At 43.6% G+C, this 26543-nt stretch overlaps 1 protein-coding gene across 1 annotated transcript in view; it reads right to left on the bottom strand.

Annotated features, from left to right (window-relative positions):
* The window catches only part of EPS8L1 (EPS8 like 1), a 151873-nt gene that overhangs the window by 111913 nt on the left and 13417 nt on the right, over positions 1–26543 (bottom strand). The window contains exon 2 of the mRNA XM_056541869.1: positions 2869–2982. The gene's annotated coding sequence lies outside the window, so the exon portion shown is untranslated. The remainder of the gene's footprint in view (positions 1–2868; positions 2983–26543) is intronic.

Below are 26543 nucleotides of genomic sequence, written 5' to 3'. Positions count from 1 at the left end.
AAATGGATGGCAACAAAGCACTGCAGAGTTCTGAAGTGGCCACCAATGAGTCCAAATCTAAATCCCATTGAACACCTGTGGAGAGATCTTAAAATTGCTGTTGGAAAAAGGCACCTTCCAATAAGAGAGACCTGGAGCAGTTTGCAAAGTGGTCCAACATTCCGGCTGAGAGGTGTAAGAAGCTTATTGATGGTTATAGGAAGCGCCTGATTTCAGTTATTATTTCCAAAGGGTGTGCAACCAAATATTGAGTTAAGGGTGCCAATAATTTTGTCCAGACCATTTTTGGAGTTTGGTGTGACATTTTGTCCAATTAGCTTTTTTTCCTCCCTTTTTTGGTTTAGTTCCAATACACACAAAGAGAATAAACATGTGTATAGCAAAACATGTGTTACTGCAATCCTTTATTTGTGAGAAATACTTCATTTACTTGAAAAATGTCAGGGGTGCCAACATTTACAGCCATGACGGTAAATATCGGTATGGCTGATCACTGAGGATTTCTCACATCAGAAAAATGATGATTAGGGCAAGGTCACATGGGGCACATTCACAGAGTATTTCACACTGCAGTTGCGCCGCCAGCAATCATAGAGTGACTGCAGAGCAAGTTCCTGGCTGCGGCCGGGTAGCTCTGTGTGTCTGCTCGTGATTGTGTAGTGGACACACAAAGCTACCTAGCCACAGCCAGGAACTCGCTCGGCAGTTAGTCTATGACTGGCGGCGGCGCATCTGCAGCGTAAAATAGGCTGCGGATGTGCCCTGTGTGATTCTACCCTTAGACAGTTTGATTTTAAAAAGGGTTGTCTTGGTGAGGCACCCCAAAAAGTGTATCAGGGCCCAGAAACATGTGTCAGTTGTACAAATAAATATAAGTTTGGCCTCTGGATGTAAAATTTTAAAAAAGAATACTCCCTTTTACATACAGCAAGCACACATCTTAAAAATGGTGGGAAATTAAATGACTATGCATATCATTTGTTGCAGATCACCATGGATCTAACGTTTCAACACTATCACAAATGTGAAGTGGATGTCTTTTCAAATACTATATTTACAGGCGGCTGTTCACACAATGCACAACTATATTGTGTAATACAAGTGGAATTGCTTTGTTATTGTGATGCAGCCGGAGGTATCTGCCGAGAAACATGACGCAGTAAATATTTCTCATTGCTGAAGGTACTCGGCCTGCGACACTGCTCATCATGAATGCTGTCTGAGATGATGCACATACATTTCTATACACTGTGGTTATGATGATTCATTTGATGAAGTCATACTAGAAACAATGAATCCTGGGAAACGCAACATACGTCGGCTCATCATATCATTTACTATTTAGCTGAACAGCATTTTATCCCATCATACACTGGATGTGCAATTTTCTTACAGTATTCATCTCAAATAAATGTCAGATCAAACTACTCAGATTTTGTATGTAGTCTGTAACTATGGAGACACACATATTTTTATAGGAGCTGTATATACGTGTAACATCCCTTTGGGCTAATCTCTATAAGTAGGTTGTCTTGTTGTTCATACTTCCCTATAGCCTTGTCCCTCCAGCTGAATATTGCTGGAAGCTTTGTAGGAATACAGGTGGTGCCAGGGGTTGACTTGGGAAACTCCCACCTAAGCATGGCACACACTAGTAGTAAGAACAAAACAACTTGGCAGATTTATTTTTAGGAGCTTACAGTGGGATCCAGCTTGGGATCACATCATTCAGATGCAGAAACCAATGGAGCTGGAGGCAGTTTTGGCAATGGAGTCAAGTCAGTTTTTTTATGGGATTTTGCAGAAGTGATGCTTCTCTATGATTATTTGTCTTTTCCCCTTGTTGACAGCTCTCTGTGTCCCTTGTCTAAGCCCCCGATATAGCTCACTCTGCACGCTGCAGTAGACATACAGCCTGTCCCTGGCCGTGTGTTTAACTCTTCCCCTTTTCTGCAAGACCCATTCCCTTGACCAGCAAATCATCCTCACCCTCACTACTCTTCTAGACTGCATATGATAAAGAAGCAAGAGGTCCTGAAAATTATAGTCCAGTGCATATCAGGTTAAATGGGTATTGAATTAGGGGTATTAAAGAGGTTATCCACCATAATGTGACTTTAGTACTTACCTGCCAGACAATAATGAACATACTTATTAAGGATCCGTGCTTGTCTTGGCTAAAAAGCTGCGCTATGAGACCACCATAACGGTGCTGCTTTCTTTTTGTTAAATGGCTATTTCCTGTTGGAGTTCCCTCCCTCCAACTTCAAGTCCCAGGATCCCTTGCTTGTAATTGTAACTCCCTGCAGCCCTGTAGAGAATGATCTTCTTCCCACCCAACGGTCGCTTCACCCATTGAAGCAGACATGCTATCTTTCATCATCTGACTAGAGATGTAATGTCTTGGGCCGCATTGCAACCTGGGAAAACTTGAGACCACACTCATTTTGTATGCTGATAAAAATAAACATCGGGGCAAAGATCACATAAGAATTACGAGACCATTGGTAGCCAGTTTTTGTTTACTAATAAAAAAGAAAATCCAGACACTGGTTTGTTTCAATAAAGAGGCTTTTTACTTCTCAAAATTGCATATACAGCATGTGAAAGATGCAGTACGCATTCCGGCTCTATGGCCTTTCTCAACTGCCAGTGCTGATCTAATTAGTGATACAATTTAAAGGTGTCAGAGGCTCACAATTGTGATGTCATTGATTGCCCCCAGCCCCACACCACAACCTGACGCATTTCGCCAGGAGCAGCTTTGTTCAGGAGTTTTTGTTTACTGGCTACAAGGGATGTCATGTCATACCAGCACATGACTGCTGCAGCCAATCACTGGCCTCAGTGGTTATATGCCATACTTACTAGAATCACTACTCTGTGCTGAATGCCTAAGGCAGTGATTGATTCAGTTCCATCTGTTCCCAGTAACCTCAAAGGACCAAGCTTCTGAAAGGAAAACAACTATGCACTGAAGCCCTAAGGGATAATGCAGAAAATGATAAGGTTAATGCACAGCCTCACTTGAACTTAAGATGTGCACACACACACTCACAAACTTTTACTTATTTACTTACTTGCTTCAGACTATTCTTCTAATATGTGCTGCAAGTATTCCCTAATATATGTGTATGTTGAACTATAGAGAACCTTTGCTATAAAGGGTTTCTCACCTAGGTCAAAAGTTATCCCTATCCATAAGAACAGAGATCAATTGTCCCCCAAAGGATTATTTAGGGGTCAATTGAGAACTGAAGTTTTTCTTTTCTTTTCTAAATCAGTACTAGCCTCAAGTAGGCTGTTCTAAAAGTGCAATTTTACTGATCAAGGCAAGACAATAACAATGCCTTAATCAGTATAAGCAACCTAATGATTGCATATAAAAGTCACCTAGGGGGGCCTATTATATAGAAGTGTAAAAACATGCATAAAAAGTAAAAGAAAAAAATTTAGAAATACATACACTGGGGCAAAAAGTATTCTGTCAGCCACCAATTGTGCAAGTTCTCCCACTTGAAAAGATGAGAGAGGCCTGTAATTTTCATCATAGGTATACCTCAACTATGAGAGACATAATGGGGGGAAAAAATCCATAAAATCACATTGTCTGATTTTTTTAGAATTTATTTGCAAATTATGGAGGAAAATAAGTATTTGGGCAATAACAAAAGTTCATCTCAATACATTGTTATATACCCATTGTTGGCCACGACAGAGGTTGAACGTTTTCTGTAAGTCTTCACAAGGTTTTCACACACTGTTGCTGGTATTTTGGCCCATTCCTCCATGCAGATCTCCTCTAGAGCAGTGATGTTTTGGGGCTGTTGCTGGGCAATACGGATTTTCAACTCCCTCCAAAGGTTTTCTATGGGGTCGAGATCTGGAGACTGGCTGGGCCACTCCAGAACCTTGAAATGCTTCTTATGAAGCCACTCCTTCATTGCCCGGGTGGTGTGTTTGGGATCATTGTCATGCTAAAAGCCCCAGCCATGTTTCATCTTCAATGCCCTTACTGATGGAAGGAGGTGTTCACTCAAAATTCCATGATACATGGCCCCATTCATTCTTCCCTTTACATGGATTAGTCATCCTGGTCCCTTAGCAGAAAATGTTCTTTGGATGCAACTCAGCATTATTTCTCCTCCAAACACAACGAGTTGAGTTTTTACCAAAAAGTTCTACTTCAGTTTCATCAGACCATATGACATTCTCCCAATCCTCTTCTGGATCATCCAAATGCTTCAGATGGACCTGGGCATGTACTGGCTTAAGCAGGGGGACATGTCTGGCACTGCATGATTTGAGTCCCTGGCGGCATGTTGTGTTCCTGATGGTAGCCCTTGTTACTTTGGTACGAGCTCTCTACAGGTCATTCACTAGGTCTTCCCGTCTTGTTCATCACCATGGGGTGAGATCTTGCGTGGAGGCCCAGATCGAGGGAGATTATCAGTGGTCTTGTATGTCTTCCATTTTCTAATAATTGCTCCCACAGTTGATTTCTTCACACCAAGCTGCTTGCCTATTGCAGATTCAGTCTTCCCAGCCTGGTGCAGGTCTGCAATTTTGTTTCTGTTGTCCTTCGACAGCTCTTTGGTCTTGGCCATAGTGGAGTTTGCAGTGTGATTGTTTGAGGTTGTGTACAGGTGTCTTTTATACTGATAACAAGTTCAAACAGGTGCCATTAATACAGGTAATGAGTGGAGGACAGAGGAGACTCTTCAAGAAGAAGTTACAGGTCTGTGAGCCAGAAATCTTGCTTGTTTGTAGGTGACCAAATACTTATTTTCCACTATAATTTGCAAATACCGTATATACTCGAGTATAAGCCGAGTTTTTCAGCACTATTTTTCGTGCTGAAAACACCCCCCTCGGCTTATACTCGAGTGAACTCTCCACCCGCAGTGGTCTTCAACCTGCGGACCTCCAGAGGTTTCAAAACTACAACTCCCAGCAAGCTGGGAGTTGTAGTTTTGAAACCTCCGGAGGTCCGCAGGTTGAAGACCACTGCGGCCTTCGACATCATCCAGCCCCCTCTCACCCCCCTTTAGTTCTGTACAGTACTCACCTCCGCTCGGCGCTGGTCCGGTGCTGCAGGGCTGTCCGGAGAGGAGGTGGTCCGGTGGGATAGTGGTTCCGGGCTGCTAACTTCACCGGGGAGGCCTCTTCTAAGCGCTTCGGGCCCGGCCTCAGAATAGTCACGTTGCCTTGACAACGACGCAGAGGTGCGTTCATTGCCAACGTACTTCTGCGTCGTTGTCAAGGCAACGCCTCTATTCCGGGCCGGAAGCGCGGAGAAGAGGCGCCCCCGGTGAAGATAGCAGCCCGGAACCACTATCCCACCGGACCACCTCCTCTCCGGACAGCCCTGCAGGACCGGACCAGCGCCGAGCGGAGGTGAGTACTCAGAACTAAAGGGGGTGAGAGGGGGCTGGATGATGTTGAAGGCCGCAGTGGTCTTCAACCTGCGGACCTCCGGAGGTTTCAAAACTACAACTCCCAGCAAGCCCGGACAGCCGATGGCTGCCCGGGCTTGCTGGGAGTTGTAGTTTTGAAACCTCTGGAGGTCCGCAGGTTGAAGGCCACTGAGGGCGGATGATGAGAAGAGGATGATGAAGGGGGGGGTGTGGGATGATGACAAGAGGATGATGAAGAAGGGGGTGTGGGATGATGACAAGAGGATGATGAAGGGGGGTGTGTGGGATGATGACAAGAGGATGATGAAGGGGGGTGTGTGGGATGATGACAAGGGGATGATGAAGGGGGGTGGGATGATGACAAGGGGATGACGAAGGGGGAATGTGTGGGATGATGACAAGGGGATGATGAAGGGGGGATGTGTGGGATGATAAGGGGATGATGACAGGTGATGATGATGAGGGTCTGGATGATGACAGGCGGTGATGATGATGAAGATGTTAATGACGGGTCTGAATGATGACAGGGGGGGATGATGTATTTCCCACCCTAGGCTTATACTCGAGTCAATAACTTTTTCCTGGGATTTTGGGTTGAAATTAGGGGTCTCGGCTTATACTCGGGTCGGCTTATACTCGAGTATATACGGTAAATTCTTTAAAAATTAGACAATGTGATTTTATGGATTTTTTTTCTCATTATGTCTCTCATAGTTGGGGGTATACCTATGATGAAAATTACAGGCTTCTCTCATCTTTTTGAGTGGGAAAACTTGCACAATTGGTGGCTGACTAAATACTTTTTTGCCCCACTGTATGTATATACATATATATATATATATATATATATATATATACACATATATATATATATATATATATATACAAATATATATGTATATATATATTACATATATATATATATATATATATATATATATATATGTACATATAATGTCATTTATTTAACCTCTTAAGGATTCAGCCCATTTTCACCATAGGGACTCAAAACAATCTTTATTTTTGCACTTTTGTTTTTTCCTCCTCACATTCTAAAAATCATAACGCGTTCAATTTTACACCTACAGATCCATATAAGGGCTTGTTTTTTGCTTCACCAATTGTACTTTGTAAAGACATTACTTATTTTATACCATAATCTGCGGCAAAACAAAACAAAAATATTTGTGGGGTGGAAAAAAAACAAAACATTTAGCAAATTTTTAGTGCTTCCGTTTCTACGTAGTGCACCTTTCGGTAAAAATGACACCTTATCTTTATTCTGTAAGTCCATACAGTTACAGGGATACCCAATTAATGTAGATTTTATTTATTTTACTACTTCGACTTTATTTTATTACCGACTTTGGTATTTTTATGTGTACGCGGTTTAGCTAACCTTATATTTTAATAGTTCGGACATTTACGCACACGGCGGTACCACATATGATTTTTTTTATTACATTATTTTATTAAAAAAATAGGAAAAGGGGGGGTCAAACTTTTATTGGGGGGGCTTATTCACATGTATTGGAGCAGTAGATCGCCAATCAGATGATTAGGAGGCAGGTGAGGACCCTCCTGTCGTCCAGTAAGCTGATCGGGACATCTGATTCTGTCGCGATAGTCCTCAATTGCTTTACTTTCACTTTAGATGCTGCGATCAACTTTGATCGTGGCATCTAAAGGGTTAATGCCTGGCATCAGCCCGGAAGGCGGTGCCCGGCATTAGCCATTGCATCTGGCTGCCCATAGCAACCAAGGACCCACGGGGTTTAACTCGTTCTCCGCTCGTGAGAACGGTTTAAACCCCGTTAGCAGGACTCAGGACAATCAGGTACGCCCTGAGTCCTTGAGTACAAGGATGTAAAGATGTCAGGGCGCACCTGTATGCCCAGCATCCTTAAGGCGTTAAAGATAGAATTTATATAAAGCTATTTACTTAATTTCCCCCACCTGTGACTTTGCAGTTAGTGTCTGTGTATAAATAGTAATAAGTTTGTTTGTTCTTACGTAGATGCACTAAGCAGGCTAGAGACTGAGCTATGGAAGACTGAAAAGAACTGTCAAACTGTGTCACAAGGTAATGAAACATTATAAAGATGGAAAAGCATATAAACATATATCCAACGCATTTTAAAATGCCAGTCAATACTGTTCATTCATTTATTACAAAGTGGACATTTGAGGGATCTCCTGATACCAAGCCAAGGTAACTTAGGTCAAGAACAATTTCAGCCACGACTGTCAGAGAAATTATTCAGTATTCAATTTCAAAGCCACAGGAAATCTCAAGAGAAATACAGGCTGCTCTGGAAAAAGACAGTGTGGTCACCAGAGGCGTACCTAGTGCCCCTTGCACCCCTGGGGAGGTGATGTGTTGGCGCCCCCCTAAAAATAGGTCTGGCATTTTAGACTATACAGCAAAAACAAAAAGAAACAGCCAGCACAAATACCTAATACATGGGTGCACGCTGCTGTGACAAATACAGAGTATACAAAAAAGAAGGTTGCACCAGCACTCTTGGTAAAAAAAATGGAGGCTCTTAGCACACTTTTTGATCAAAACGTGTCCCCCATCCACCATGAGGAGGTGGCCTCATTTCAGATGGGACCCTAACACTCATTTCGCTCACCTCTGCTGGGCATATGGCCTCTGACTGGGTGACATGCGGGAGGGGTGCACGGCTAGAGAGGGTGCCACGCCCCCTAAATTGCACAGCAAAAAGAAAAAGAGACATAGCCAGCACAACTACCTAATACAGGGTGCACGCTGCTGTGGCAAATACAGAGTATAAAAAAAGAAGGTTGCAGCAGCACTCTTGGTCAAAAATTGCTGCTGCAACCTTCTTTTTTGTATACTCTGCATTGGCCACAGCAGCGTGCACCCTGTATTAGGTAGTTGTGCTGGCTATGTTTCTTTTTCTTTTTGCTGTGCAATTTAGGGGGCGTGGCACCCTCTCTAGCCGTGCACCCCTCCCCTTTTTCACAGGAGGCATCTTAGACTATGCAGACCATTTTTTTGGGTGGGGGTCAAACTCGGTTCAAGTGGCTCTCCAGCTGTTGAAAAGCTACAGCTACCATCACGCCTGAGGATTGGGGCAGAATCACAACTACAGAATTTACAAGTGACTCCAGCTCTGATGGGAATGTCAGAAAGAATACACAATGATATTAACGACTAGAGATGAGCGAATCGAAGCTGATGAACCCGAATTCCTTACGAATTTCAGGAAATATTCAATTCACAATGCAAATGCACACAAATCACGCAAATCGCTTCATTAAACTCCATTTACTGCGGTGCAGGCTCCAGGGCATCTAAAATGGCGGATCCACATGTCAGTACATGGGGCAAGGAACACTGGGAAGGCAAGGCGGGAAGGGAGGTAGGTGGGATGACCCTGAATCACATGCAGGATGCAGCCTATCAGCAGCCAGTCACCCCTGTGATGTCACAGCCCTATATAATCGGCAGCCATAATTCCGGCTCCTCACTTCATTACAATACACTGCAGAAGGATCATAGGATGCAAAGCCTGTGTATGTGTGTGTTACAGCAGAGAAAAGCGCAGTCCGGCAGCGTTTAACATCCTCCTAGTCACATTAGCCTACTCGTGGACGGAGAGCATTGTTTATTTCTCTGAAAAGTATTTTTACTGCAGCTGCAGCCAATAACCTCCTAGTCACTTTCTTCAGCATAGTATTACAGAGAGGGGCAGATAGCTGTGTGTTGCCTCATGCATTTCAACAAGCTGCCTCAACTTCATAATTTTTCAGTGCAATTCAGTGTCTTTGTTCCAGAAAAAATCATCTGCCGTTTATACTAGTCTGTAGACAGTATAATACCCAGCAGTCCATTCCTAATAGTCTTTGACAGAGTGCAATTTTTTGTTTAGTACACAGCTTTTTTTGACTGCAGCACTGTTGTGTACTGCTGGTGTTTTACAAAAATACTTTTTTTTTTTAAGGGTACTGTAGCGCATTTTTCTGTTTTTCAAAAATACAGAGTTTTTAGGTGTACTCTAGCGCATTTTTCTGCCCTCATAAGTGCAGACCACATTCGTACATCTAAGTAGTGTACTATTCTGTACCTGATAATCTGTCAAGGGCCTACATACTGTGAAAAGGTGATCATAAAAGAACAAAATGACCTCGCAAATGGCGCTGCTGGTTCCCAAGGTGGAATATTGTAAAAGCTTGTGGATTTTATTGCAAATGAATAAAATCAATAAAAGCAATAAAAAAAAGCGATACAAGTTGAGATTACGTGTTTCGGGGGAGCCACCCCCTTCTTCAGATCAGAATACACAGACAGAGATTCTATAAATACTGGAAAAAAGGGCGCCAGGTATGTTAGGGGGAGGAGTTATGCAAATGACATACATGTGAAACAATAGGAAAAAAACACAGAAACCGAATGTAATCAAAGAATGACCATCTTATGTAGGTAACACGTGAAGCACGTGATGGTCATTCTTTATTCCTACATCTCCACGGAACCAGCAGCGCCATTTGCGAGGTCATTTTGTTCTTTTATGATCACCTACTCTCTCCAGGAGACGGTTTTTACCTCACCTGTTACCTCAGGCTCCGCAGCGGTTCCGGCTATCTTGTAACCTGTGCATTGGGTTGATATGCAAGTTTAATACTTGCTCTAAGGTGAGCAGTTACTACCTAAGGGGCCTGCAAGCCCCGCACCTACTTCCCTTCCTTTACCCTCTACCACCCAACGGTATCAGACGAGGCGCCCTCTCTGGTCTCTTTTTTTCTCCCCATACAGGCTACATACTGTGAAAGTCCAGGAAAAAGTACTCACCGACTGGTGTTGTACTCAGATACTTTTTGAAGCGTACTGTACCACATTTTTCTGCCCTCATAAGTGCATACCACATACCTACATCTAAGTAGTGTACAATTTTTTACCTGTTAATCTGTCAAGGGCCTACATACTGTGAAAGTCCAGGCAAAAGTTCGCACCAGCTGGTGTTGTACTTTTTTAAGTGTAATGTAGAGCATTTTTCTCCCCTCATCAGTGCGTACATATACCTACATCTAAGTAGTGTACTATTTTGTACCTGTTAATCTGTCAAGGGCCTCAATACTGTGAAAAGCCAGCCAAAACTAATCACCTGCTGCTGTTCTAGACAAATGCAGTTATAAGCGTAGTGAAGTGTATTGTACTCCCCTCATATGCGCACTAAGTATGTCAGGCAGAGGAGTGCCAGGACATGCACAGAGGAGGGGCAGAGGCCTAAATCCTTCAGGCAGAGGTCGCAGCATACTAGGGGCTAGTGGCAGCAGGAGTCGCAGTGAGAGGTCTGAGCTTCCGTTATCAGCTAGCGGTCGTGTCTCGACCAGCAACCCATCTGCTGTCGTCCATTGGTTAACGCGGTCATCCACTTCATCATAAGTGACATCTGACACCCCCAGTCAACAGTCGGTGGGTTCCTCAGACACAACCCTCAGTTGGCATGGTCTGGGAGCAGTCCCTGTCCTCCCATTGCCTCTGTCCTATGCTGTTCCCTCCCCTACAGAATTATCTTATGCTGTGGGTTCAGCTCCACTATTCACTGAGGACGATCTAATAGAGGACAGTCAGCAGCTACTGCCCAGCCAAGAAGTGGAGGAGACATCCGCCGTAAGTAGTGATGAGGAAAGTGACATGGGAGGGGGTGTTGACAGCGTTCAGGGTCCTGAAGCAGACACTGTTGAAGAACCTGAGGAGGACATCAGTGACGTGCAGACAATTGTTGATGATGATGAAGCCGATTGCAATTGGGAACAGAAGGGGCTTCCTCATCATCAGGAGAAGAGAGTTGCAGGTTGCTAGCAGCAGATGAGCCAGCAAGGTGATATCATGGTTAGCAGTCAGCAGGTGAAGCGTGGCCAGGGTCCCAATGTTGGCACCATGGCCCTGCATCAACATATGCTTTGCCACCATAAAGTGGCCTGGGAGAACCGTGGCTCCGATGTAGTGGTCCAGCCTGCTGCATCACCCAGTGGCATGCCGCTCCCTCTTTCAGCCATCCAAGGCTCCACCACCTCAGCCGAAGGGAGATGTGTGTCATACCCTCCTTCTGTCGCTCCAGATGCTCCTGTTCCTCCTACTTTTAGTCAGCCATTCCGCAAATAAACAATCCATCGGCGAAGCCATGTCCAAGAGACAACAGTATGCACCCACTCATCCAACGGCACAAAAGATGAATGTGCTCCAGTCTAAGTTGCTGGTGCTGCAGTCCCTCCCTTTTCAAGTGGTGGACTCTGCACCTTTCGGAGAACTGATGGCTTGTGTCGAGCAGAGGTGGAGAGTGCCAAGCCATCATTTCTTTGCGAAGAAGGCAGAACCAGCCCTGCACAATTTTGAATTTTGTGGAAGATAAGGTGGTCCATTCCTTGAACCTGTCGGTGTGTACCAAAGTGCACGGCAGCGCCGACGTCTGGAGCTGTAACTACGGTCATGGACAATATATGTCCTTTACGGTGTGGTTCCTGCACAGCCACACCACCAACTTGGACAGGTCACGCCGCTTCCCCCTCCACGCTCTCAGGCCGTTGGTCCTCTGACAGCGTGCGACTCTGCCTCCTCATCCTCCACCGTGTCCTCAGCCTCCACTGCACAGACAAGTCTCAGTGGCAATTCAGCATACCATGTGTGCAGGGCACGGCGGTGTCACGCTGTTCTTCACATGGTTTGCCTTGGCGAAAATAGTCACACAGGGGAGGAACTGCCAGATGCATGAGAATAGATTGACCATGGTGCCACACCAACACTTGACAAATATGGATAGTGCCAAACAGATTTAAGGCGCTGCTCCCCAGTTACAAACATTCCTCCACATCAGACCTTTTTTCACCCACCTCTGTCACCGGGTCACTTTCAGGACTTCTGATGCTGCTGCTGCCACCTCCAGGCTGTCTCATTCAGCCACTATATGGTCTCTTCTCATGCTTGAGCCAACTCCAGGCTGTGTCATTCAGCCACTATATGATCTCCTTTTGCTTCAGCCACCTCCAGGCTGTGCCATTCATCCAATATATGGTTTACTGATGCTTCAGCCAGCTCCATTCTGTGTCATTCAGCCACTACATGGTTTAGCGATGCTGCTGGGCCTAGGACATTACCTATATATGTTTATGGTAGCACTAGGTACCATACATCTTCAATGGAAATTTCAAAATTCATCTTTTGTTCTTAGAGATTGTGAGGCCCTATTGTCTCCTCATCTGCTGCCAACTCCAGGCTGTGCCATTCAGACACTATACGGTCTCCCCATGCTGCCACAAACTCCAGGCAGTCATACAGCCACTATATGGTCTCCACATACTGATGCCACCTCCAGACTGTGTCATTCAGCCACTATAGGGTCTCGTCTCATGCTTCAGCCAACTCCAGGCTGTGCCATTCAGCCACTATATGGTCTCCTCCTACTGATGCCCCCTCCAGGCTCTGTCATTGTGCTGCCATGTGACATGTGACTCCTTGTTAGATTTGGTCCTTTGTACCCACACGCCGGGGTCCGGGACATTAAAACTTGGGAGTTAAATGTCCAATTTCAAAATCCTTCATTTCAATTTCAAAATCTTAAATTTAAATTTTAAAATCATAAATTTCAATGGTCTCCTAATGCTTCTGCCAACCCCAGGTTGTGCCATTCAGACACTATATGGTCTCCTCATGCTTCAGCCAACTCCAGGCTGTGTCATTCAGCCAATATATGGTTTACTGATGCTGCTGGGCCTGGGTCTGGCGATAAAAATTTTGTTATGGTAGCACTAGCTACCCAAAATCTTCAGTTTAAATGTCAGAATTCATCTTTTAATCTTAGGGATTGTGAAGCCCTATTGTCTACTCATGCTGCTGCCAACTCCAGGCTGTGTCATTCAGCCACAATATGGCCTCCTCATGCTGCTAACACCTCAACGCTGTGTCATTCAGCCACTATATGGTCTCCTCATGCTTCAGCCATATCCAAGCTGTGTCATTCAGCCACTATATGATTTCCTCATGCTGCCAACACCTCCATGCTGTGTCATTCAGCCACTATATGATCTCCTCATGCTTCAGCCACTTCCAAGCTGTGTCATTCAGCCACTATATGGTCTCCTCATGCTGCCAACACCTCCACGCTGTGTCATTCAGCCACTATATGGTCTCCTCATGCTTCAGCCATATCCAAGCTGTGTCATCCAGCCACTATATGGTCTCCTCATGCTGCCATCACCTCCACACTGTGTCATTCAGGCACTATATGGTCTCCTCATGCTGCCAACTCTTCCACGCTGTGTCATTCAGCCACTATATTGTTTCCTCATGCTTCAGCCACATCCAAGCTGTGTCATTAAGCCTCTACATGGTCTCCTCATGCTACCAACACCTCCACGCTATGTCATTCAGCCACTATATGGTCTCCTCATACTGTCTATGGTGCTTTTTTTTTTATTAACCCTCTGTGCCTGGGCTGCAAAATGAAACAAAACTTCTTCCGCTTCCTGCAGGTTGGTGAGTCACGTTGCTCTCAGCGTATCACCAGCCGCAGTGGGAAATTGCTTTGGCCAGTGATACGCTGAGAGCAGCATGACTCACCGACCTGAAGGAAGCGGAAGAAGAGAGGGACTGGAGAACGGGACACCGACATCGGAGCAACAGGGGAATGTAGGCAGGTGAGTTAAAGTTTGTTTTGTTTCATTTTGCAGCCCGGGCACGGAGGGTTAATAAAAAAAAAAAGCACTATAGTACTCCTTTAAAATACATACAGGTTGTGAAGATACTGTAAACCATTTCTAAAACCTCACTTCCTTATCTAATCAAAGTGTGGCAATAAATGTTGAATAAGCACTGAATATAGTCTATGAATAAACCATAGGGAAAAATCTGGAAGAAATGATTGTGACATTTCTGTATGCATCACCTACAAATGATTCCAAGGGTAATACAAATTTCCTGGGCTTACTTATTTATGACTCTACCTATTGCCTAACTCATACTTAAAGGGATACTCCGGTGAAAAACTATAATTTTTTTTTCAAATCAACTGGTGCAAGATATTTAAACAGATTTGTATATTACTTCTATTTAAAAATCTTAATCCTTTCAGTACTTATCAGCTGCTGTATGTTTCAGAGGAAGTAGAATAGTTATTTTCTGTCTGACCACAGTGCTCTCTGCTGACACCTCTGTCCATGCCAGGAACTGTATAGAGCAGGAGAAGTTTGCTGTGGGGATTTGCTCCTGCTCTGGACAGTTGCTGACATGGACAAAGGTGTCAGCAGAGAGCACTGTGGTCAGACAGAAAAGAACAACTCAACTTCCTCTGTAGTATACAGCAGCTGATAAGTACTGGAAGGGTTAAGATTTTTTAATAGAAGTAATTTACAAATCTGCTTAACTTTCTGGAACCAGTTGATTTGAAAAAAAAAAATCCACTGGAGTTCCCCTTTAAATTAGTTTCTTCACTGACTTGATAGAGACAGAATTTAATTTTTCACAATGCTGAGTGAAAAAGGTGGCACTTGTGGGTCAGAACTAAGTGTTGGAGAAGACACTGTCACCAAATGAGTAGTTAGAAGTGAAGTTCATTAAAGGTGGTGCTAAGGGCCACTTAGCAAAATAGCTGTGAAGTTGTAAGCCCTCAGAGCCACATTTCTTTAGGCCACAAAAAGCCAGGAAATAATAATATGTGCATATACTGTGGTCTATGATTGTGCAATGGAAGATGTTGTCTGTGTTGCCACCTTTGGTGGATACTTTATAGGCAGCATGAGGTAGCTTACATGACCTTCACACATGACTTCCTATAGAACAGTGGTCTCCAACTTGCGGACCTCCAGATGTTGCAAAACTACAACTCCCAGCATGCCCTGACACCCAACGGCTGTCCGGGCATGCTGGGAGTTGTAGTTTTGCAACATTGGGCTGTCCGGACATGCTGGGAGTTGTTGTTTTGCAACATCTGGTGGTCGGCAGGTTGGAGACCGCTGCTATAGAAAGTTCTGAGGGAGGAGTCTCCAGGTCCATCCCTCTGTCCTCAGAGCACTGTAACTAGTTTAGTCAGTCTAAGCCTGACCTCAGCCAGTTAAGGAGCTCATGTGAGCATCTCCCTGCTAGCAAGCCTGCTATGCATAAAGTTAGTTAACCATGGCTCTGCCAGTAAAAACACTCCCAGTAAATCGGCAACTCGAGTCAGCCTGGGTCATTCACAGTGAACCTTACAGCGCATGTGAAGTATATATACACACACAAGCTGCTATCAGTCCATGGTGAAGAGATATCCTCTAAAGAGTCACATTCTGATTTTGAGAGAGAACTGTCAAAAATAAATGAAAAGAACATTTGCCCTCCTGAAATTGTTGGACTTCTATGTGACTTTCTTGTCCAGAACCTTACTGCCCTACGCCCTGCTGTATGGAATCGTAGAGCACAAAACAAAAAATGAGTTTTTAAGTAGACTTACCCTCCATGGGAAGCTCACCTGTAAACATATATCATTGCAAGGAGTATATCTTTGTTTGGACTGTATTTTTAATGTTAACTTTTAAAGTGAAACAAGTCTTAGTCACCCCTAGAGTCTAGAGTCTTTGAACTGCCTTTATCCTATATTGGGTAAACTTATTTGCACTTAACACCACGGGCACATTTTCACCCAGACACCCCCACCATAGGAGTGCCCCGGGGTCAGGGACTATGCCATACATATAGACCCCTATTGAAAAAGAGTGTTGAGGCAATGACAAAGGTGCAAAGGGTACTATAACTCTTAGTGGGCCCTATATAACATCTGCCTGTGTGGTCACTACTGGGAACTGCAAAAGATCAAAATGTTCCAATACCAAGTCCAGAGGTTCTTAGCTAGTCAGATGGTGCTCTGGTATTGAGGGTGGTCCTAATTACAAGGGTTCTCATCTAAAATTGTCTAAACTTTGTATTTGCAGTATACTTAGGCTGTGGTTTGGAGGTACTTCTATGTAATTGATTTTAATAGAAAATTACTAGAAACAACGAGAAGGTGTTTGAGGAGCGATTGCCTTTTATAAAAACAGTACATCTGACAATAGACAATATCTAATAAATTTAGGAGGGATCTTGATAATGGTTCACAATAAAAGGGTAGCACACCCCCCATTGCTGTACTGCGTACATGTGGTCCATGGGTTTTGTCAATAGAGGCAGCAGAAGCCTAAGAATTAGGCTTAAAATGACACAGCGATTGCAGTTCTGTTCTAAAACAATGGAATAACAATGAAATGACAGATTTTCTCATCATTTCCATAGGATGGATCCTGTACAGATCTGTCTGTAACTTCTTATGTTATGATGTGGACTGGTTGCTATGTTCGCCATTAGGTCAGGCTCATATACAGCAGTTGCGTCACAACCACAATCTGTGTGCAGTCCATATGCAAGGGAGACTGTGATGTTTACTTTCAAAGCAGATGTTTGAGAAATATGACAAAATAGGATACTTTACTATGCGCTGGATTTATTAAAAAATCGTTCAAAATTCCTTTTACAGTTCAAAGTTCTAAAGAGAAATCAATGAGAAATGTTTGGTTCCGGAGCAGCCTCCACCTTCAGCTATTTATAGCTCTTTAAGGCGTTCACATGTTTCTTAATCTGCACTGAATAGGACAACATCCCTGGTAAGTAACAAAGTAGAATGGGTTAGGTCACACGCACTGAAACATACACACAATGCAGGTGTGATGCCCATGTTGTTCTTACACAATACAAGGTCATGTAGCAATAGAGATCAGCGTCAGCTCAGGAGGGAGCAGCTAGCCATTTATTGATTAAGAATAAACAGACCCATGCCTGTGATTTGGGAGAACACACTGAGGAAACTTTACACCACTTCTTCAACTTTAAAACAGCTGGAACCATAGTGACACAGTTAATATAGCTACCACTCACTTATATAATATAATAAACTTTATTGAGAGTACCACGTGCACAATAAAAATGTATAAAAAGATGAGGCATAGCAGAATGATACAAAAACAGTGATCACAAGGTCATGTAAAATGAGACAACATGTGCCAACAAACCATGTATCAAGATATGCAGGCTGAGATATCCAAAGGTCCCCAGTAATAAATATACTAATACCCATACTTCATTTAATTTTTATAAAGTGCAAGTGCATAAAAATAAATAGAGGAGATAGGTATATATAAAAATGTAATAATAGATAATAATTAGATTATAAAGCAGTGCAAAAAGCATCAAAACTTGATAAGCATAAAAAAGATACTAATTAGATAATAAAGCAGTGCAAAAAGCATCAAAACAATAATAATAATAATCATAAAATAGCCAAAATATACTGACCACAAGTGCTACAATAAAGTGCCCAATATACACTTTGTTGCTTTGCTTCCTCAGGGGACGTGGCTAAATGTAAAAACAACATTTTTCGTAAATTTATCTGCCAATAAATACATAATACAACCCACCTGTGCATCAGCGTGCTCCAACAAAGCTAAAGCGGGTCTGTGGTGCCACGGGTGGAATATGGGTGAAATGTACAGTTCGTGATTCCAGGGCAACATTATCCTACACGTTCCAAGGATGAGATAGCTTCTCCTGGGCTAAGTGTGGGGACAATGATGGCACTGATGCAAGGTTACAGATAACTATCTTTACTAAGGCAGGAATTGTTGAATCTGAACTGAACACTGGCCCAGACCAGACTAGACTTCAACTCTGACTCAACTCAGAGTCCTTTCAACTCCTCCCATTCTACACTACTTAAGGGGTGTCTAAGGGGTACCCCATTGGGCATCAGGGTCACCTGGTCCTCTCTTCCACAATCCCTTCAGAAGACAGTACACAATCAGTTATAACACAACACAGGAACATGTCACAGTATAACAGAAAGTACTATTAAGCAGTGGACCCGGCACAGACAGCAGGGATGCCCGAGGTAATCTTTAGCCCACAGGACGACATCTTGTGCTGGGACCCCACAGGTCACATGATCTGCGCAATGATGGATAAACGTACTGACACTTGTCTGTAGACATGCGCATGCATGAATGCACATGGGGGCTCCCACCCAGTTTTAATGACATTACATGTTGTCAAGTATACAGTGGGAGGCAACACACGTGGCCACATCTTGGAGGGCTGAATATTAAACATCATAATAGTTATAGCAGGACATCAAATTGCCTTTGATTTCCCAATAAATTAAGATTTTTTTTTTTTTTTTTTTCATTATGGGTTATTGGGTGCAGAATGATGGGGAAAACTTTCCATTACATAAGAAAAAAATTATTTAAGCATCGGGATCCCCACAGACACTTCCCAATTATTTTAACTTAATTTTACCCAGATCTTAGTGGAAGATTAGGTAGATTTAAAAGCTTGGAGCGGTGTGCCGCTTTCTTGGCTGGGTAGGATTCATGCAGTGAAGATGAACCTTATTGTCATCCTTGCTTAAATTTGTGTGGGCTGGAAATTTTCCTCGTCTTGGCTTTAAATACTGGATTAGACATAAATTTAGGTCTAGATTGGGCTTACTTTATTTCCAACAATGCTACTGGTTGTCACAGCTTGCCTATTTTATGCATTGGTTTCACTGTGGCAGTGGGTAGGGATTGAGGAGGCATGCCTGGGTACCTACACTGGAGTCTACTCTTTCTGGGATAAATATGCCACCAGATTAGGTGTGTCTTCCTACCCTTCTTCCCTAGTGCCTTCTTTTGATAATCCAGCCATTCTTGTGGCCCAGGGGGTTTCCTGTTTACAGGGCTTGCCACACTGTCCCTCTTCTGAGATTAGGCATGTTGCTGAGGGGTCTTCTCTCCAAACACTACCTGCTTCTCTCCATAGAGCATTCCCAGGAGCGTGGTTGCAGTATTCTAATCTTTTGAGTTATTTACATTAATTGGGCTCACTATAGCTCCTTTTCATCATACTTACAGACTTTAAATCTCTATATTATGTCTCTTCTCCCACGACTAACTTGGTGTCTCTACTCTCTGCTTCTGGCTGAGACTGGATCGACCGCTTCTCTGCCTTTTAACATTGTTTGGGAACCAGAATTGGGAGTGTCTTAAAGGGGTGCTCCACTGCCCCAGACATGATCAGAGGTAGATTGGCCATTGTAACTCCAAGTCAATCACACTTCTGTGAAATCACACTGTCCACTCAGGAAGAAACACTGATTGACAATCAATTTCACATGCTGTTGTGCAAATGGAACAGACAACAGGTAGAAATTATATGCAATTAGCAAGACACCTCAAATAAAGGATTGGTTCTGCAGGTGGTGACCACAGACCACTTCTCAGCTCCTATGCTTCCTGGCTGATGTTTTGATCACTTTTGAATGCTTTTGAATGCTGGTGGTGCTCTCACTCTAGTGGTAGCATACAACCCTCACAAGTGGTTCAGGTAGTGCAGCTCATCCAGGATGGCACATCAATGCGAGCTGTGGCAAGAAGGTTTGCTGTGTCTGTCAGTGTAGTGTCCAGAGCATGGAGGCGCTACCAGGAGACAGGAGAGTACATCAGGAGATGTGGAATAGGCCAAAGGAGGGCAACAACCCAGCAGAAGGACTGCTACCTCCGCCTTTGTGCAAGGAGGAGCAGGGGGAGCACTGCCAGAGCCCTGCAAAATGACCTCCAGCAGGCCACAAATGTGCATGTGTCCACACAAACGGTCAGAAACAGACTCCCTGAGGGTGGTATGAGGGCCCGATGTCCACAGGTGGGGGTTGTGCTTACAGCCCAACACAGTGCAGGACATTTGGCATTTGCCAGAGAACCCCAATATTGGCAAATTCGCCACTGGCGCCCTTTGCTCTTCACAGATAAAAGCAGGTTCACACTCAGCACATGTGACAGACGTGACAGCATCTGGAGACACAGTGGATAACGTTCTGTTGCCTGCAATATCCTCCAGCATGACTTGTTTGGCGCTCCATGTACTTGCCAGAAGTAGCCTGACTGCCATTAGGTACCGAGATGAGATCCTCAGACCCCTTGTGACACCATATGCTGGTGCGGTTGGCTCTGGGTTCCTCCTAATGCAAGGCAATGCTAGACCTCACGTGGCTGGAGTGTCAGCAGTTCCTGCAAGAGGAAGGCACTGATGCTATGGACTGGCCCGCCCGTTCCCCAGACCTGTATCCGATTGAGCACATCGGGGACATCATGTCTCGCTCCATCCACCAACGCCAAGTTGCACCAGAGACTGTCCAGGAGTTGGTGGATGCTTTAGTCTAGGTCTGGGAGGTCATCCCTCAGGAGACCATCCGCCACCTCATCAGGAGAATGCCCAGGTGTTGTAGGGAGGTCATACGGGCACGTGGAGGCCACAAACACTACTGAGCTTTATTTTGATTTGTTTTAAGGAGATTACATCAAAGTTGGATCAGCCTGTAGTGGTTTTCCACTTTGATTTTCAGTGTGACTCCATATTCAGACCTCCATGGGTTGATAATTTTTGTGTGATTTTGTTGTCATCACATTCAACTATGTAAAGATGAAAGTATTTCATATGATTAGTTCATCCATTCAGATCAGGGATGTGTTATTTTAGTGTTCCCTCTATTTTTTTTGAGCAGTGTACATTGACATTTAGGTCCCGGTGTTTAATAGGTGGTATAGGTAAGATTTCAATATAGTTACCAGCACAGGTCTTACGGCAATTTCAGTGTCTGGGTAGAATAGACATTCAGAAATCTGGGAAGGCTGGGTAGAACTCCAAAGACCCTTAATATATTCAGATTCCAGTCTAGTTCCTAAAATAAATTCAGACCCCAGACTAGACCTCACAATAAATACCATCTCCATGTAATGATAGGTTTCCTGGAAATATATAGTAAACCTTCTGGACCATCGACTGATAAGTCCGTATTCAGGAGGCGCTGCAACAATCATACAACACTGTAATGCTGGTTAACTTGCCTATAAATCAACTGGATTGGCCACAGACAGGAACTGTGAGAATGCTTAACCTTATCATAGCAGAGAGGCACAAAATGAAACATGTTTGACAGTATTGCTGTCTTTTTGTAGTTCTTTTAGTTGTGTTTGCAGACACCGTTGGAAAGCTGTTAGGGTGTAAAAGTAACTTGAATAAAGAAGGTGAAGCCGATCTGCTTAAAGGGGTGCTCCAGTGGAAAACCGGTGCCAGAAAGTTAAACAGATTTGTAAATTACTTCTATTAACCCCTTAAGGACGCAGGGTTTTTCGGTTTTTGCCCTTTTGTTTTTTCCTCCTCACCTTTTAAAAATCATAACCCTTTCAATTTTGCACCTAAAAATCCATATAATGGCTTATTTTTTGCGCCACCAATTCTACTTTGCAGTGACATCTGTCATTTTACCCAAAAATCTACAGTGAAATGAAAAAAAAAATCATTTTGCGACGAAATTGAAGAAGAAACGCCATTTTGTAACTTTTGGGTGCTTCCGTTTCTATGCAGTACATTTTTCAGTAAAAATGACACCTTATCTTTATTCTCTAGGTCCATACAATTAAAATGATACCCTACTTATATAGGTTTGATTTTGTTGTACTTCTGGAAAAAAAACTACATGCACGGAAATGTATACGTTTAAAATTGTCATCTTCTGACCCCCATAACTTTTTCATTTTTCTGTGTATGGGGCGCCGTGATCTGATGTTTTTAGCGGTACCATTTTTGTATTGATTGGACTTTTTGATCGCTTTTTATTCATTTTTTCATTATATAAAAAGCGACCAAAAATACGTTATTTTGGACTTTGGAATTTTTTTCGCTTACTCCATTGACCGTGCAGTTTAATTAATGATATATTTTTATAGTTCGTACATTAACGCACGCGGCGATTCCACATATGTTTATATTTATTATTATTTACATGGTATTTTTTTTTTATGGGAAAGGGGAGTAATTAGAACTTTTATTAAAGGGTTAAATCACATTTATTAACTTTTTCTTTACACTTTTTTTTGCAGTGTTATAGCTCCCATAGGGGGCTATAACATTGCATACACTGATTGCCAGCACTGTTCACTGCAAAGACATAGCTTTGCAGTGATCAGTGTTATCGGCTGTCGATTGCTCAAGCCTGCATCTCAGGCTTGGAGCAATCAATCGCCGAAGGGACATGCCGGAGGCAGGTATGAGGACCTCCGCTCGTGTCCCAGCTGATCGGGACACTGCATCTTCACTGTGGTGGTCCCGATCGGCCCCACTGAGCAGCTGGACAGCTTTCACTTTCGTTTTAGATGCGGCGTTCAACTTTGAATGCCATGTTTAAAGGCTTAATAGCGCACGGCACCGCGATCGCTGCCGCGCGCTATTAGCCCCGGGTCCCGGCTTCAGATACATGCTGGGACCAACCCAATATTGGTCATTAAGGGGTTAAAAAAATCTTTCTCCTTCCAGTACTTTTTAGCAGCCGTATGCTACAGAGGAAATTCTTTTCTCTTTGAATTTCTTTTTTGTCTTGTCCACAGTGCTCTCTGCTGATGCCCGTATCAGAGCAGGAGAAATTCCTCATAGCAAACCTATGCTGCTCTGGACAGTTCCTGGCACTGTGGACAAGACAAAAAAGAAATTCAAAAAGCAAAGAATTTCCTCTGTAGCATAAAGCTGCTAATAAGTACTGGAAGAATAAAGATTTTTTTTATAGAAGTAATTTACAAATCTGTTTAACTTCCTGGCACCAGTTCATTTAAAAAAAAAACACATTTTCAACCTGAGTACCCCTTTTAAGTCCACAGCTTGCCATGCCTCCTTGCTTGCCTACACCTTCAAGAACCTCCTTAATTCATATACACACATCTGTATGTCAATCACAAAGGGGCTAGGAAGGGAGGGCAGGTGAGAAAGGTGTACCAGGCTGTGTCACTTGGCCCTGCCTCTTCAACACTTAGCTGAAAAAGTTTAGCAACCCTCATCAACTCCAGAAAACAGGTTCAGGTTACTTTAATACCCAAACAGTAGAGATGAGCACATTTTGTAAACCTTTGGTTTGGACTAAATTAGTTTGAGGAGAACCCGAATCTCAGCAATTACCCTAAACACCTGTGTATATCACTAGCAACAGGTTTTGCACCTATCGGGCAAGATCCTAGGCATGTAGCTGCAATGGCCATTTTAGGGAGAGTAGCTGTATGGAGCAGATCTCTGTGAGGGACAGGTGGGGAGATTTTACAAAACCTTTGTAGAGGAAGAGTAGTGCAGTTGCCCATAACAATCTGATTGCTTTTTTTTATTTTTTTTATTTTTTTTAAGGCCTCTGAAACATGAAAGAATTTTGGTGGGTTGGTTACCATTAGCAATTGCACCACTCTTCCTCTACACAGGGTTTGATAACTCTCCCCACCTGTCCCTCACACAAATCTGCTCCTTATAGCCACTCTCCCTAAAATGGTCATTGCAGTTATGTGCATAGGCTCTGACCCACCCCCATTCTGCTTCCTGAATGGCTGTGTGCCTTTTAAAAGGTATTATTGGCTTTCCTGAGGTCAATTGATCCTTCCTCTTTCTTGCACGTATTCTTGGCTACTTCTGGACTATTCTCTCTTACTTCTCCTATTCTGATATGGTATTGGGGCCATTGTATCAGGTTCTGCTGAAACAAACCAGTAGATGTTTGCCTTTAAGCTAAACGAAAATTTTCCTAAAGTTTGGGAGAAAAAAGCCGGTAATTGAAGGCCACTCATCACTACAGAGGTCTGGATGAATATTCATAAGGAGGCATTGTAATAGCAGCGGGTGGGCTTGTGTAGCACTGCACCTACAGGTAAAGTAATGTCCCCAGTGCACCAAACACCTTCATTAGTTTATTAATAAGAATTTATATTACACAAATTGGCACAGCTGCCCCTATCAGCATGTTAGATTCTTTTAACCTGCTGTCAGTTCCCCTGACACATATGTGAATTTCTAGTATTTTATTTCCCAAGCCATTCATAGGAACAAGGATACACCTTTTGGAGCTTGATAACTAACCTGGCTGTAATTCCCACATGGAAATAAAAAGTGCTGCCAAGTCTTGGCACAATAATACTTTTATTACACAATTAAGGACTATGTAATGTAGGCGGATGTACCAGTAAACACTTCATATTTCCTACAAAGTTTTTTTTATATTGCAATGGGCTCGTGACAGTTCAACATGTGTCTACTTATACCAAACTATCTCAATATTGTTTTCCTTGACTTCATACTGTCCATTGTATTTAAAGAGACACTGTCATTGTTGAAAACGTTTTATATGTTAAAGAACTAATCATATGATGGCTTCTTGCAATATAAATTTATTTAAATAAATGTCAATTTTCCCCAGAAATTAAATTTAAAAATAGCCACCAGTAGGGGTTGTCTGTCTTTAGCCAGACAGACTAGTGTTAATTTTGCAGTATACCAGATACCGGCCGTAAAGCAGGCCGGTATCCAGTATGGGAGAATTCAGCGCGGGCACGCACTGCCTGTGAACGAGCTCAGGGAGCGCACACACACACAGGCAGTGCGGGATCCGGGCAGATCCCCCCCATCCCCAGGTTCTCAGCTGTGCCCAATCCTGTGTCCCATTATGCCCCTAACCCCCCACCCCCCGGTACTCGGCTGCTATTACTACCACCCCCAGTCCCCCCCCCCCCCCGTTCTCAGTGTGCCCCCCGGTTCTCAGCTGCGATCGTGTGTGCCGGCAACCCCCCCCCCCCGTGTTCTCTGCTGCGATCGTGTGTAAACCCCCACAGACCCCACCATCCCCCCCCTCAGTTGCCATTACACCAAAACCCCCTTGTGCCGGATCATGTCCCCCCGTTACCTCCTCCGTCCAGGACTTCGGCGGCGCCGGCGTCCAGTCAGTGAAAGTGGACGTCAGTGATGCCATTCCAGGCCGCCAGGGAGATGAAGCGCGGTGCAGGACAGGTGATCTTTTGAATGGATGCAGCTCATTTGTGCTGCAATGGGTGTGGTGGCTGATGTGTGGGAGGGAGGAAAGTGACCTCAAACTTACAAGCATGGAACTATGGGATGTGTAGTTTGAGAACCAAATCCAACAGGAAATGCCCAGTTCACAAAAAGATAGCCTGGCAGGTATGTACTAAAATCACCTTATGGTGGATAACCCTTTTAAGAAGTAGTCATGTTTAGGATAATGTATCCCCTATTCAAAAGATAAGGAAAAAGTGTCAGATTGAGGGGGGTTCAACTGTTGAGACCTCCGGTGACCTCCTGCTTGGTGCCCCTGCTCTCCCTATGCACAGAGCTGTGTCAACCACCGCTCAAATCGGTGGTCAACAGGCACCCTCCATTCATCTCTATGGGAGAGCTGGAGATACACAAGTACAGCGCATCAGCTCCTCCATAAAGATGCATTGAAGGCACCCTAAGTCCCACCTCGGCTATGAAGCAAGCACAGGAGCTCCGCTCACATCATAAACTTTGGGTCCCGGCAATGATGCAGTTCCGGTAGCTGATCTGATTGCCCATGGCCGGCCCTGGCATCAGCCAAGATAATGGCCGAAGGTCTCCTTACCTTCCTCCTGCTGTCATTGTGGGGTCTTTTGTGTTCAAGCAGACTAGAGAAGACGATTGCAGATAACACTGATCAGTACTATGCCTATGCCTAGCACTAATCAGTATCTGCAATCTAAATATTGCAAAAATAGTCTCCTGTGAGGGCTAAAAGTAAAAAAAAAAAGAAAAAGTAAAAATAAAGATTTAATAACAGTAAAAAAAATAAATCAACATATTTAGTATCACCGTGTGCGGAAATGTCAGTTTTCTCAAAATATTAGGTTACTGATCCTGTACGGTGAACGGCATAAACGTTAAAAAAATAAATACCAAAGTCCAAAATTGAAGATTTTTCTACCCTAGGTGACGGAAAATATAGATTTTTATAACAGACAGGAGGTGAGCATTATGCAAAAATTCTCTCTTTACTTGCTCCAGCAGCAAAGTAGTAACATATCAATACAAAGAAAAAACATTATAGAATGTTCAGGTGTAACCAAACATCCTGTCCATCTGTGAATAGCCAAACAGGATGGATATGGTCTAGGCTATAAAAGGTAATGACTCTGTAACGCCACCTCTTTCTTTGATCTGAAGTAAGAAGATGAAATGAAGAATATAAACATCCATCAACCCGAACAGGAGAAAGGCAAGTA

This window comes from Hyla sarda, chromosome 10 (genome assembly GCF_029499605.1).
Source record: "Hyla sarda isolate aHylSar1 chromosome 10, aHylSar1.hap1, whole genome shotgun sequence".
Classification (NCBI taxonomy): Eukaryota; Metazoa; Chordata; class Amphibia; order Anura; family Hylidae; genus Hyla; species Hyla sarda.
The sequence above is the reverse complement of the archived record's forward strand: the minus strand, read 5'-3'. Positions and strand labels throughout refer to the sequence as shown.